Below are 13617 nucleotides of genomic sequence, written 5' to 3'. Positions count from 1 at the left end.
AATATATTTTAGTCCTATCTACAAAAGGTACATACGGTAAATCGAAGTTTAGACATCCTTAAGCTTATGCACCAGCAAAGGACTTCTATTTGCAGTCAGTTCCTCCACTCCCTTCCCTAAGTAACTCTTAGCCTCTGAGTGAGGTCATTCTCCACTAGTTTGCAATGATCTGTTTAACATTCTGGATACTCACTGTGAAACCTCAGAGGAGCTGGGGGATAGACAGGGAGTAAAAGCTGGATATAAGAGACCACTCCAGCACAAATATCCTGGATCAATTACCAATATAGATCCATTGCATTAAAAGCCTCCTGTTTCTGAACCCTTCCTAAAAGCTCCCTTGTGCACACAGTCCTACTGTATGTAACAACAGGATAAATTAAAAATGGTAGGAGGAAGAGGAAGAAGAGAAGAATCCTAAACATAAGGACTTTACCTAAGGAAAGGTAAACGTTCAAAGAAACAAGTTGCAAACACAGTAACATCTACAGACTCAATCTAGAATTCAGGTACAGATTTCTGGTACCTGATCTACAAATCATTGAGAAGCCTTAGCTACTACAGTCAGTCTTAACACGCTGAAGCCTTCTACGGCAAAGTTTTCCAGAGCATCATTGGAACCCTTTGAGTACTAGCTCATCTTGCAGCCATAAGACATATCTCCTTTTGAAACTTGGAAGACATACTTTGATGAGGAAGGATAAGGCAGGAAGGGACCCCAGGACTTGCATATAGGTTCAAGTGGTCTTTCTATCGCTTCACGGCAGAGTACTCTTGATCACTTCAGAGATTAAATCCGTTTTCCCCTCTCTCAGACATGCTTCTATCCCCTCAACACTGCCAAAATTATTACTTTGGCAAGAAACTTTCACTATATCACTACAGGGTTAATTTCCTTTTACCTTCTACTATCACACTTGAGCGCAGAGTGCTCAGCTTGGCTAAAAGCTCAAAGTGCATGAATAATGTAAGAGGACTCCACTGCGAGGACCATTAATGCCTCAGAAAGCCTTCACTGGATCTCTCACCAGTTCTCACTTGCTGTATCTTTCATTTCCTTTACGTGTTACAGTACCAGCTCTAAATCAAACTCAAAGCTCTCACATCCAGCACCTCCCCACCAGCAATGCAGCCAACAGACTACAGGGACTCAGGAGTCAAAGGGGGGCCAGGAGGGGAGTGGCCCCCGCAGCCTCCTGGCTATGCCAACTAACTCCTCCACCTTCTCGGCCTGCTGTCAATTGCCCCTCAGCTTCTTTAACTTTTGCCCTCAGCTCTGAAATATTACATCCTTGGTTTAAGTAAAATCACTTCAACTGCCTTTGAGTTATATAAAGACCTAACAAATGCAAGAAATAGTTTTAATAGTTTGAAAAAGTACTTTCACTTTCAAGGATGGCTGAAATACAACTGAACTATTCATGTTGTAACGTAACATGGACATCCACCTTACTAGATAGCCTATGTCATGTTAAGCTTGGGAAAATTTGGCAATAAAATTAATTGTGGTTACAAGAAAACCCAGCCGGGTGCATGCACAGAGGGAAATGGTGAGCCTGAACATTATCTGATGAGCCACAAACTTGATACATCACACATCTATGAAATTACATGTAGTTCTTAATTGAATCATTCCAAATCAAATCAGGAAAACACAAACAGAATTACAGGAAATACTGGGATCTTGGGCAAATTGCCCTCAGTGTCTGCTCTCAGTATATGCTATCTGTAAAATACGATCGATAAACGTAACCATTAAGTAAATGCAAAACATGATTAGTCCAATTCTTAAACAGAAAAAAATTAGGCAGGGACTTGTTCGGTGTCATGTGTCAGATATCTGCTTTGCACTACCATCGCAACTGTAATACAATTTCCGAATGCTGGAGAGGCCGGAAAAAGGGAGCTGGAAAAGCCCATTACAGGCAAACAATTTGAATGTAGAAAATCCTTAGATTTGCATATGCACAATTATGATTTGTATCAGCTTTCCCTGCATACATAAACTGAAGTAACAAAATACATAAAAACAAATTGTGAGGACTTAAGAAGGAATGTCTTAACCCATAGCTATGAACCTAACATTGCATATGGAAAAAACATCCTCTCCACTTCAGTTTTCAGCTAGTTTGGCAAAGCCCACACAACAGGAGTTTTAAGTGATGCTGCAAGTAGGCACCAAAGAATAATTGAAGGAAAAGATGGGAAATCACAAGTGTTTTCTATGGTGATAAAACAATATTAAAAGAAAATGAAAGAGAAGAGGCTTGAAGAGCACTGAAGATTCGAAGACTGGCTGGAAAGGATTACTTAAAAGTAGTTTGAAGCTGTGGCTTTAAATATTTAACATCTATAGAGGCATCTGTTCAAACCTTCGGAGGGTTAACTCAAACCTTCTTCTGCAAGCTATATAAACTGAGTTCTGTGTTAGAAACCACTAGACAACTATTTTGTACTAAACACTAAAAATTGTAATATGAGACATCTGTTGAAGTTATAAAATGTCCTGTAGCTCTTTAAAATGTATAAATTTGCTTTGGTCATTATATTACACAATATATTTTCCCAATATCATATATGATTGCATGAAGTGCTTTGAAATGAAAGATGCTATGTAAGTGCAAAACATTACTGCAATATACTCAACTTAATTTGGACACACTATAGTAGGATGGCTCCTTTATTGAGACATCTGCTAGGAAACCGATTTGGCCAAATCACAGTGAGTGATAATGAGTGCTGTTTAATCAAGACAGTATTAACATAAATTTTAACTTGTGTCAAGTAGCTTAATGGTAAATTACTGAATGTTAAACAGACATGGAATTTTACACTCTGGTCTTTCAATAAACAAGTTTCTGAGTAAACTAAAATGTACAGCTTCTTCAATGGGCAGTCAAAAAGAACTAGATACAACCAGAAAGAGCTGAAATCAAGCAATGCAAGACTTGAAATCATAAACTTCATTTTCAATTTTAAAAAGGTTCAGTATTGGAATGGTCTTCATCTTTGAACTAAATACAAGATCTTTAACAAGAAAAGAACATCCAGATGTGCTTATAATTAGAAAGTAATAAAAGGTATTTTAATTAATATCTGGGTTTTGTACATATATGACATTTCTGACTTGGATGCTTAATCCTGAACAGCTTTTTACATTTTATATGGATAAGCATCAGTGAATTTCTGGCCTTAGCACTGTAAAAATGGTTATAAACAACATGCCTTTCCATGATAACTCCAGATTATGTGGTTTCATCCATTAGCCATTGATTTTGCAGGTCAACACATCCACTTACTATTTGCCACAGAGAAATATAAAACTTCTGGCATCCTGACTCAAAACTACTAGAACTAAAATACTGATGGTGAAGAGCCACCACACTCTGACATCAAGCAGAAGCCTCTACTGCAAAAGCATAACATAGTGACAGACACCACTTTAGATATTCACTCTTAAAGGAAGGGAGATTCCTGAATCAAATATTAATAATAATTGACTTGTCTGAATTTTAAATTAAATGGAATTTTAAATTATTCCATGACATACCCAGTTAGTGAGTGTGTTAAGAGCAGAACAGCACTTACTACAACTGGAACATGCAATTCCTAAATGAGGGAAGAGGAGTAGAGGAGACAAAAAAAAAAATAAATAAAAATCACAGGGAACAGCTCAATACCACAAATTATATGCTCTGCAGGAAAAGATGACAGTTTAGTTCTTAGGACCAGGATACTGGGGAATAGGAAAAATAAAACAGTTGAAAAAATAAAGCAATTGTATTTAGGCTTGCATTAGACATCCACATAAGAAGAGACTGCTTTCTTAACTACAGATGAAAAAAAGCCAAGCCCAGCAAGATATCACTATCAAACCATATGCTTCTGTTCTCACGCACTTTTAAATGATAACAAGAAGGGACTGATCTATGGAAATATTTCAAAAATTGAAAGCTTCTTAGTCCTCCAGGCAGCAGATGTTGAGACTGGCACGTGTACTTCAGTTTGAAGGGAAGTGTCTTGCTACCTACACGAGGTACCACGCCCAGAAGGTGGCTTAACATTTACTTCCTATTTCAGTGGAGCGGTAACACTTCCCTTCCCCACAATGCTAGGACTAATGCTGTGACAGAATGTTCTTAATGTGACATGCACACAAAAAGTCTCTATGAGCAGGCTGACAGAAGAATGTACACCTGGTTTCATACTGTGCACGAACACATGCATGAAGTGGACACGGGTCCTACATGATTATAAGAGCACATGCAAAGGGCTAAAACGGTCATTGCCAATGTCCCAGTACCAGGCCTTTCATTTGCAGAGCTTAGGAAGAGCCATGACTTTCAACACAATCATTTTATTAACACTAAAACCCACAACTAAGTAGGACTCATTCCTTCCACTGTCACTTCATAATCACACCGGCTCTGCCAAGAGTCACACTCTCCCCATCCTACCCCTTCTACTCTTGACCTATGCAAGCTGAAATCTCAATAGGGGACAAGAAGCCCAAGCTTTTCCACAAATCTAATTCTCAAAGCAACACCCTGAGAGAGGAAAAAAAAGAAAGTGTGCTGTTGCTGTGGAAACAGAGCACAAAAATACTCCTATCAGATCAAGTACCTCTCGGAGGATCAAGCACACTGCCGGACAGTTACTGGAACTTCCCCTAGTCCCCTAGCACACAATAAGGGTTAGGACAGGGAACAGAGTCGCTCAGATGTCTCCACCATCCCCCACATTTCAGGGGATCCAGGACTGCTTTTCAAAAGTGAGTTCCTCGCAACACTTGGTGAAGAAAGGTATCTCATTTGTGAAAACAATTACCATCACATGTAGGCCTTGAAATGGGAAGAGGATAAATTGCACAGCTTGCTTAAATGCTTGATAGATGTATTAATACAGAATTCAGGACATGGTATTTAATAGAGGACTGTGGAAATGCCTGGGCCTGCCCCAAAAGTTTACAGGCTGAATTCAAAAGCGATGCTGGTGAATGGTAAAGAAGAAAATTAACCTACAGAGTTATCCTAGCAGAGTTCTTCTGTTCCTTGTTCCCTATGAGATGAAAAAGAATAAATAGAATGTGATAATGTAATTAAAAACTACATGACAATTAACACACAAAAATGTCTGAATTAAGACCACATGGGCAAACTCAATATCAGACTACTCTAACTCTTGAGTGACTTGACTTTAAAATCATTCTTGTGCATAAATCTATAGTTTTGTTCCTCTCTCCATTCCCTTTGAGATCCCTTAACTAAGCTGTTCATACCCTGAACTACATAAATTGTATGACACTGCAAGAGTCTAACACAAATCAGTCAGAGAAAACATCGTAGTTAAAACCAGCGTGAGAATACCACATACACAAAAGCCAGCTCCAGGTTTTCAGGAAGAAAGGAATTGCCAGGTGTCAACATTAGAACTCCTCATACTATCAAAGAACAGGTGAAACCAGCAACCAGTAGCTATTTGATACTCTAAACCACTGATTTTGCTAGGACATCTTAAACATCAGATAAAGATGGCAGGGGATTCCAACAGGTTAGAAATTTATCAGTGCTACAATGCTACCAGACATTAATTCCCCCAACTCTGAATCTTCTAACCCTTCCTTCTCATCCCCACAAAACATCTCATATTAAAAGAAACTAGACATTGGCAAGCTATAAGAATGATTTATTTTACAAGGGTGTTGTGAAGCTTAATTCATGTTTGTAAAGCCCTTTGTATTGTGCCTTTCATCTACTGTGGGAACCTCACAGTATTATCAATAAGGTCTTTTCTACAGTAGAAAGGCTTTGCTAAAATAGCTATACTAGCAAATCTGCCTAGTTGAGATGTGGTTTACACAGGCAAAAAAGTTATTTTGCCAGAACAGCTAGTATCAGTTCCCTGAGAAAACAAGCTATACTGGCAGAAGCACATTTTTGGTGGTATCTAACTGAATCTAGCATAGAATATTGTATGTCAACTAAGGGTGATTTCTGCAGAATCTTAACAAAACACAGTTATGCTGGCAAAGCCCTCAAGGGTAGCTCTGACCAACCTATTCTGGAAACTGCAAATGAAGGATGTGTATTTGCTGCTTTCACAATACCAAGCCGCTGCGTTCCTTTATTCATGTGAATGAGCTAGAAGCAACAGAGCCCTCTGTAAAGAGGTCCTTTTAGCAGCAAACGCATTTGACTCTACTATTTTATACTAAATAATTGTTGGGTTATTTTTTTCCTTTAAGAAGCAAGAAGCTAAAGGAATAAAGACAACTAAGATAAAGCCTTGGTCAGATATATTCTGCCAAATAGAAAAGAATATAATATTAACAGCACTAGAATCAATGCCTAGAAACTACTTATACAACTGCAAAGAACACAGACTGTGGTACAAGAAAATAGTTCATGTGACAGTCATTTTTAACTGTGCTTTTATTATTATTTTCTATTCAAGACCCCAGTTTTCTCACTCAAGTTTAAAACATCATAAAATATCCAATTGTTATCTGTCTCCTAACAAAGGTGGAGAGGCACCATCATGCCAGGTTCCCAAAAAACTACTTGCCATTTTTTTCTAGTCATGTTTAGCCTTATTCTGAGCTGCTTAGGGTCATAGCCTGCAGCTACCAGCAGTAGTGTGTTTACATTTTGCCTTTCAACGTTTCCACATCTTGCTAGAAGTATGTAGCAAATCTTATCACCTAAGGGCTTGCTTACACAGGGAAAGGAAACTCATCTGTCTCACATCTCTGGAAGACTTTTCTCCAATAGATAGCTGTATTTATTTTACAAGGGTGTCTCTCCATATCCATCTGCAGTAGCACACAATGTTCTGACCCCCACGGCACCAAAGCTATGCGCCACAGCGTAACACTTTGGCAGAGCCACGTTTCAAATCCGTGGTGGGTTAGAAATCAGCTAAACATTTTTCCACAAACTGATTCAGATCAGACATCCTTGAATCTGGAATTGAGCTCAAAATCCAAAGACAGGAATTGCCATAGTAAGGGAACTAAGGGAGTAAGCTACTTAACAATATGGAAAATTTGTTTGCCATATGAAAGATGGTTTCATTACCGAAATTTAAGCAGGTGTATTCAGTTGCTTTCCACTGAAAGTAAAGCTAAATCCACTTTAAAGCAAAACTAAACATGAAACTCCATCTTCTCTGCTATTGAGACAAATTAGAAAAGACTAGCTACCGTAAATTAATCAGTAACCTATTATTTACCGACAGCACTGTAGAATACACAGCCCACATACCAGGACTACCTGATGCGCTGTTTTGTTACACCTAAGAATTATATACATGACCTCTGAAATGACAAGCATAATAATAGGCAGTAATTTATAACTGCTACATGTTCTCTCAGTCACTGATGTACCTGTCTATATAGCATGAAGAACAGCACTGACCTAAAAACCAGATTTGACAATTCTGGACTAGGCTTAAAAAGAACAAGGTTCAAATGAGAGCCAAAATACATGAAATCTTTTTGCAGATTGGCTAACCTATACACCAAAGCTATAGTACCAAAAGGCTGGGCTTTCTTGCTTCCAGTTAAGAAGCACTTTCTTGCCATGAGAGCATTAAAAAAAGCTGGATTATGTTTCCTTTTTCCACTAGCATACATTTTGCATGTAAACAGCTGTTCCTTATCAATTAGAGTTAGATATTAACACTTCATATGACATGAAAATTTATGTCACAGCCTTCTTTCAAAAACTATAAAGCCATCTTCCTCACTAGCTCTGTGTCATAGGCCAGATGGCACTCAATTTGCTGTACCTACAACATAGCAACCATGTAACCCCTCCATCCTCCATAGCATTCTCCATTGGTATCAACAGAAGGTTTGCATGAAGATCAAGTACAGAATATGGCCATTAGACAGTAACTACATTTCTAGCTGGAAAAGTTCATTCTTGCCTTTGGGATACCCAGCAGGAAAATTTAAAGTTAACTACCTTTAAAGGCAAGGCTATCTTGCCCTTCTGTTTCTTCCCATTCCACTCCTGTTTGAGCTCCTTCCCATCCCTTCTTAACTGTCATCTCTCTTTAGCCTCTGATGATGCTGACTGATCCCCTGGTTTCTTCCCAGGAAGAAAGCTCACAGGGAATTTGCAGGGTTCAGTGCATAATCTTTCTGCATGATCTGGGTCCTGCCCACACAAAACTGCTCCCTTGCTGAGCATGTCATAGCAGTGAAGTTTAGCTAAAGCATTTGGAGCAAAAGTCTAGGAGCAAGTATGTGGAGGCTGAGGCCAGGCTTCCCAGTGGAAGGTCACCTACTCTGAAACATCCCTCCATCACTGACAAAGATATCCCACATTTATCATTCTCAAGTTCAAGTACACTTCAAAGCCAACTTTTTTTCTCTTAAGCAAAAATGGAAGAAAAGCCATACACTTATTTCCTGTTCGTTTTCTGGAATTTATAACTGCTCCAAAGTTTCTGCAGGGGTAGAAATGAAATTTAAAGGGTAGAAACAACAGTTACTTGGCATGATCAACTGTTCTGTTCTACACTGAAGCATGAAGCTGCAACCACAAAAGAAATGCACAGTTAAATGATGAGGAGCTCACGTCTACTCAAAGAGACAGCTGAAGCACCCTGAACGGTATGGGAAGACTGAGGCTACATGTTCTCAGCAAGCTCACACAAACAAGCTCAAGCTGTTGCTTTTCACCTTTGATGCCCTTTGTGATCTATGTCCTGAACCACTAAGATCAGGAAAAAAGTCTAGGACAAGTTAAAGATTTAGCTAGTCAAGAGCATTTACACCTCAATGATGAACTTCCTAGTTCTAAAAGAATGGAGGTTCACCAACTTTCAGAGGATGCTAGGGCTTATATACTCAAACTTTATGGGGGTGATGGGAAGAAAGATAAATACAGAGGAACAAAAGATTTAATTTTTTGATATGTAGGTTTTATAGTTCTCAAATAATCGGTATAGATGAAGTTTAGAATTAGATCTAACTGTACCTAAAGATATTTATTGTAAAGGAAGAACACAATTGGAAAAAAATACGCAGAACTGAAGATATACTAATTCCGCACAAAGGACTGTAGTATAATCAAAATTCAGATTTTCTTGCATATTAAGTACCATTTAAGAAGTCAACCGTAAATACATGAAAAATTTTGCAGTAAAAAAGGCAAACAGAAAAAGCAGAACTCTGGGAAATCAATCAGCCTGTCTAGGAATCCATTTGTGCATGCTATTTCTTTGAATGTAAAACACAGGCTTCAAATGCAGCTGCACCTATTTCATAATTCAGATCCTCACCTAACTATAAAGGCAGCGTAACAGTCTCTGCTTACACACAAGGTGTCTATGACAAACAACCAGTCCTAATTGAGGAAAATACATTATGGACACAATGTTTAGAAAATTAATTGCCTTTTGGCCTCCGAGAAACAGCACTGAAATTCCAATTTGTCCTCATTTTAACATATGTCCATATTTTAACATAGTGAACATAACTTGGATGCAGTTTTATCACTTCTTTCACAAAGGAAAAGAGCAGTCACTTTTCAGCTGAAAAACGTTACCTTAAGACTGAACATGCAAGACACTTTAAATGCAAGTGCTTCCTCCACCAACATGTTAACACTTTTAACACTGCTTTTCCACAAACATTTATATACAATTCTTTCATAAGAAGTTTTTCTTGAAACAGCTGTAAAACAAGCAGTTGAAGATCACAATTGCGCGATGCGTGTCACACTTTTCCCCACTTTCCAGAGCATATGTCAGAGCCAGTGTCTCGCACAGAAGTACAGAAGAGTACCTCTAAACCAGCAGACAAACCCACGACATGAAAATCTGTAATGTGATCTTATAATACCTGATCCTAAATTAATTTTAGAGTCCTAAGATTTGACAAGGTGAAGAAAAAAACAGTGCTGGGTAAGTTTCATATAATCATCTGAATGGCTCTATTGTCTCTTTCGTCATGCTAAAGTTTGCTTTGTTGTTGTTTTCATCTTTCCTTTTAAAATAGCCTCCTGCAGCTCTAAGCTAAAGATCTTCCTGGAGCTTCTATCCGACAGCTGCAGTATCTTAGCCATCTGTTTAATTTATATTTGCTAATGCAGCTCCTGCTGTTTTCAACCGACAGCTTTTTTCTCTCTTATTACCCCCACACGGGAAATCATTGCACTTGCCAAAGTTTCTCTGTAGTCTCAGATGTCAAATCAAGTCTGGTGACAAAAGGTGATGAATGAGGCTCCTATGCACCTCCCTTTTGTTTTGTTACAATTATGAAAATCTGTAAGGGACTTTTATGTTAATTCTTTAAAGAACAATTATAAACAAAAAGAAAGGGAGGAGTACAGAAACAAAGAGGGAGACAGGAAAGAGAAATCATATCGCCTTCCTCTCAACATGGCAATTCTGTGGGAAGGTTGAGGCTGGAGGATCTCCAAGATACTCTCAGAAGCAGAATACCCATTCACTAAAGCCATGATTCAACCTCTTCAGTCATCTATGCCCACCTACCAAGCTTAGGGTTTGGCTGACTACTGAATTCCCCTCACTTGCAACCAACATGCCTCCTAATGTTTCTGGAGTGCTCTGGATCTCAGAAGTATTCACAAGTCAATGGGAAGTGACAGAGCCCCAGGGCCAACATGTTGCAATGACAGTAGTTAGTGCCATCCTATAAAGCCTCCTGCAGAAAGGTGCAGGGCCTGCACTCTCTGTGCTATTAAGAGACACTGGATAAAGGCACAAACTGGCTCCTGAAACAGCAGTCAGACCTACACAACAAGCACAGATGTTACTGTCCCTGTAGCTCCCCTAGAGCATGATAACAAGAAGATTAAAGAGTCTATCCCTGCTGAAAAGTGACATCAGGTTTAACATAGAACTTTGAAATTTAACATAGATACCCCTGTCCTGCTTAAAACCATATCAGCTGAATCACAGTGAATTCTGCAATACCTGTCCCAGGTGATGCAACACCCCTATGTTACAAGGGCCACGTCTCAGTGACTAGCCCCAGCCCAGAAACAGGTAGGCACATTAAACACAAAGAGCTGCACATAAAGCAAACCCAGAAGTGTGACCACTCTTACTTTCTAAATTCCCCCTTTCAAAACAACTTTATTAACTGGAGAGGCAGACAGAAACATGAAATGGGCACTTCCCAAAGGGCTGGAAGATGCTTGCTTTCTGGTGCCAGAGAGAACTCAGCACAGCACCTGATAAGGAGCTAGCAGGGATGCATGTTTGAGGGAATACTTGGGAGACAAGAAGTCATAATCTCTTATTACCACTGTTCCCAGAAGATGATGATGATAAATTAAATCTATTCTTCTGACACTCTAGAGTTCGCTCCAGCTCCTAACATCAAAGCAACCCATAGGATGGAACTTGTGACAGCTCCCTATCTTGTGCACAATCATCCCCATTGAGCTCTGGAGGATAAAGTCACTTGAAGCAAAATGAACATTTCTGCTTTTGAAAGTACAGCAAGCTAGTGCCAAAAATAACTACTGGTGCACTCTGGAGAAGGTTACTGCTTCATCTTCATATCCCCACTCCTTGAATAATTGTGGTACAAAAAGTCAATCTTTGAAGAGCATATTGGACAAAACATAAAAGCTACAAAGAATAACCTAGAACAACCTTAGACCTAATATACTAATAGCTACACCATACATGAAGACATTACATCCTTTCCGACCCATGAGATTTTGTCCAAGAGCCAGACAAGTCAGCTCCTAATTTTCATTCTGTATCTCGGTCTTTCCATCTGTAAATATACATAAATGTTGATGTACTTCACTATAATACTACTATACAGCGCTATAGACTAGATACCCAGCATGGATTCTAATGCTTTTATAACTCAGTGCGAATACCAAGGGAAAAAAAAAATCACCTCAATGAGTACACAGGCCTGAAAACCTGAAGAGTCACTACTCAGCTTCAGTTGATTTCTTGTACTTTATGGCATTTCATAAGTAACACAGTCAAGAAAGCATAAAGTATTACATTATAATAATGTATATATAGATTAATGTCCCAAGTCACCAAAGATTTGTTTCTTATGAGTGTCATCAACATACTGAACCAAAGACCCACAAAATATGAATTCTGTCCCAGTGTCTCTGTCTACCATGCTACCCAGGCCAAAATTATCCTTTATATCAATTCTTCCTTACCTCAAGAAGTGTATGTCCAGTCTGAGAAAGAGCTGTGTTGCACCAGATGCAGACTGAGTGAAAACACCATGAACCTGGGGGGAGAGAAGTTTTGCATAAATATGTGCATGTGACAGTGTGAGGCAGTAATATTTTCCAAACTGCAAACATTCTCCAGCCAGGGTGTCTGATTCACTTCAGTACCTGAACTACTGCAATATTCAACTCAGGAAATTAAAGTAGTGCTGATTTTAGTGATTCCTTCAGCCAGGAGCAGGAATAACTGAAATGACTAGAAATTACCCAAAGTTGCAAATAAAATAAAAATATTAAAGAAGAACTATAAGTTAGGCATACTGGTCTTATCTTTTTCTGACAGATTTTTTTGTTTTCTTCCTTCTTCCTGGGTTAATAAGAATTATCAAGTGTTACTTTTACTAGCCCCTGGTCACAAGCTCCTGAAGGAAAGAGGAGGCTCAGCCATGGGCAGTTGCTCTGTCTACAGGTATACATTATTGTACCTGTTAAGCAGAAAGGCTAAACCAAGGACTAGGAAAACCACGGGATTCCAGCTGAAAGGAGAAAAAACAGTGCACAGCGAGGTGCTCTCCCAGGTGAGCAAAGATGTCTTGCACAACACGACACGACACTACTGAAGAGCCAGCATAACAAATGTTGCAAGATCAGGTGCAGGAAACAAAAACTTCAATGTGAGATGGCAACAGATTTTACAACTAACAAACTGGGTTAATTTCTTCTCTGTAGACTACCACAGCCCAAGGACAGAACAACACTCTTCTACCCCTTAGGGGAAAATGCAAGTAAATATTAGCATTGCTTCCTGTGGAAGGTTACATTACAGTAAGCAGTGTATTCATGCACACCTCCTTTTGGACACCTTTTCACAATTTGACAACGTAACACGTAAGGGGGAAAAACCTGACACTTTTTACCAGAAGAAAATTTGCTTATTTTTTTTCATAAAATACCTCTGCTATACAACTTCTTAGCGTGTGCAAACCACACAGGCGTACAGGCTTTCCTGGAACCAGAAAATAAAAAAGCATCTTTGCTGTTCATACTACAGAGATAAAAGATACCTCAAACTGAGTACGTTTGTTTTAGGAAGAAAGCTATTATTCAAGGGTAGATGGATTTAGCAGCAGAGTCAGGTACAGGATTATCTGCCCTCTCAATCTTTTTCATAAATGTTCTGAACATTGAGCATCCCAGGAGAAAATATCTGCACTAAACACTTTATTCTTAGCTTGGTCAGACACCACTTGATACAGCCTTCAACCAAGCATTAACAAACTAAGTCAGCTTTCCGTTGTCCAGGATAGCGGGGGATGGGAATAGCCAGATAACAAGAAAACCCTGAGCACGCAAACCCTGCTGCACAGAAGCAAAAGCCCTGCGTCTTCGCACCATGCTCTTCAGCGCTCCAGCTTCTGGGAAGACT

At 39.1% G+C, this 13617-nt stretch overlaps 1 protein-coding gene across 8 annotated transcripts in view; it reads right to left on the bottom strand.

Moving 5' to 3' along the window:
- The window catches only part of NDST2 (N-deacetylase and N-sulfotransferase 2), a 149373-nt gene that overhangs the window by 75713 nt on the left and 60043 nt on the right, over window positions 1-13617 (bottom strand). For 5 of the 8 annotated variants that reach the window (XM_072869347.1, XM_072869346.1, XM_072869348.1 and 2 more), the window contains one exon: window positions 12177-12250. The exons of the other annotated variants lie outside the window; for them this stretch is intronic. The gene's annotated coding sequence lies outside the window, so the exon portion shown is untranslated. The remainder of the gene's footprint in view (window positions 1-12176; window positions 12251-13617) is intronic. 8 annotated transcript variants of the gene reach the window in all.

Source organism: Ciconia boyciana, chromosome 8, assembly GCF_034638445.1.
Source record: "Ciconia boyciana chromosome 8, ASM3463844v1, whole genome shotgun sequence".
Taxonomy (NCBI): domain Eukaryota; kingdom Metazoa; phylum Chordata; class Aves; order Ciconiiformes; family Ciconiidae; genus Ciconia; species Ciconia boyciana.
The sequence above is the reverse complement of the archived record's forward strand: the minus strand, read 5'-3'. Positions and strand labels throughout refer to the sequence as shown.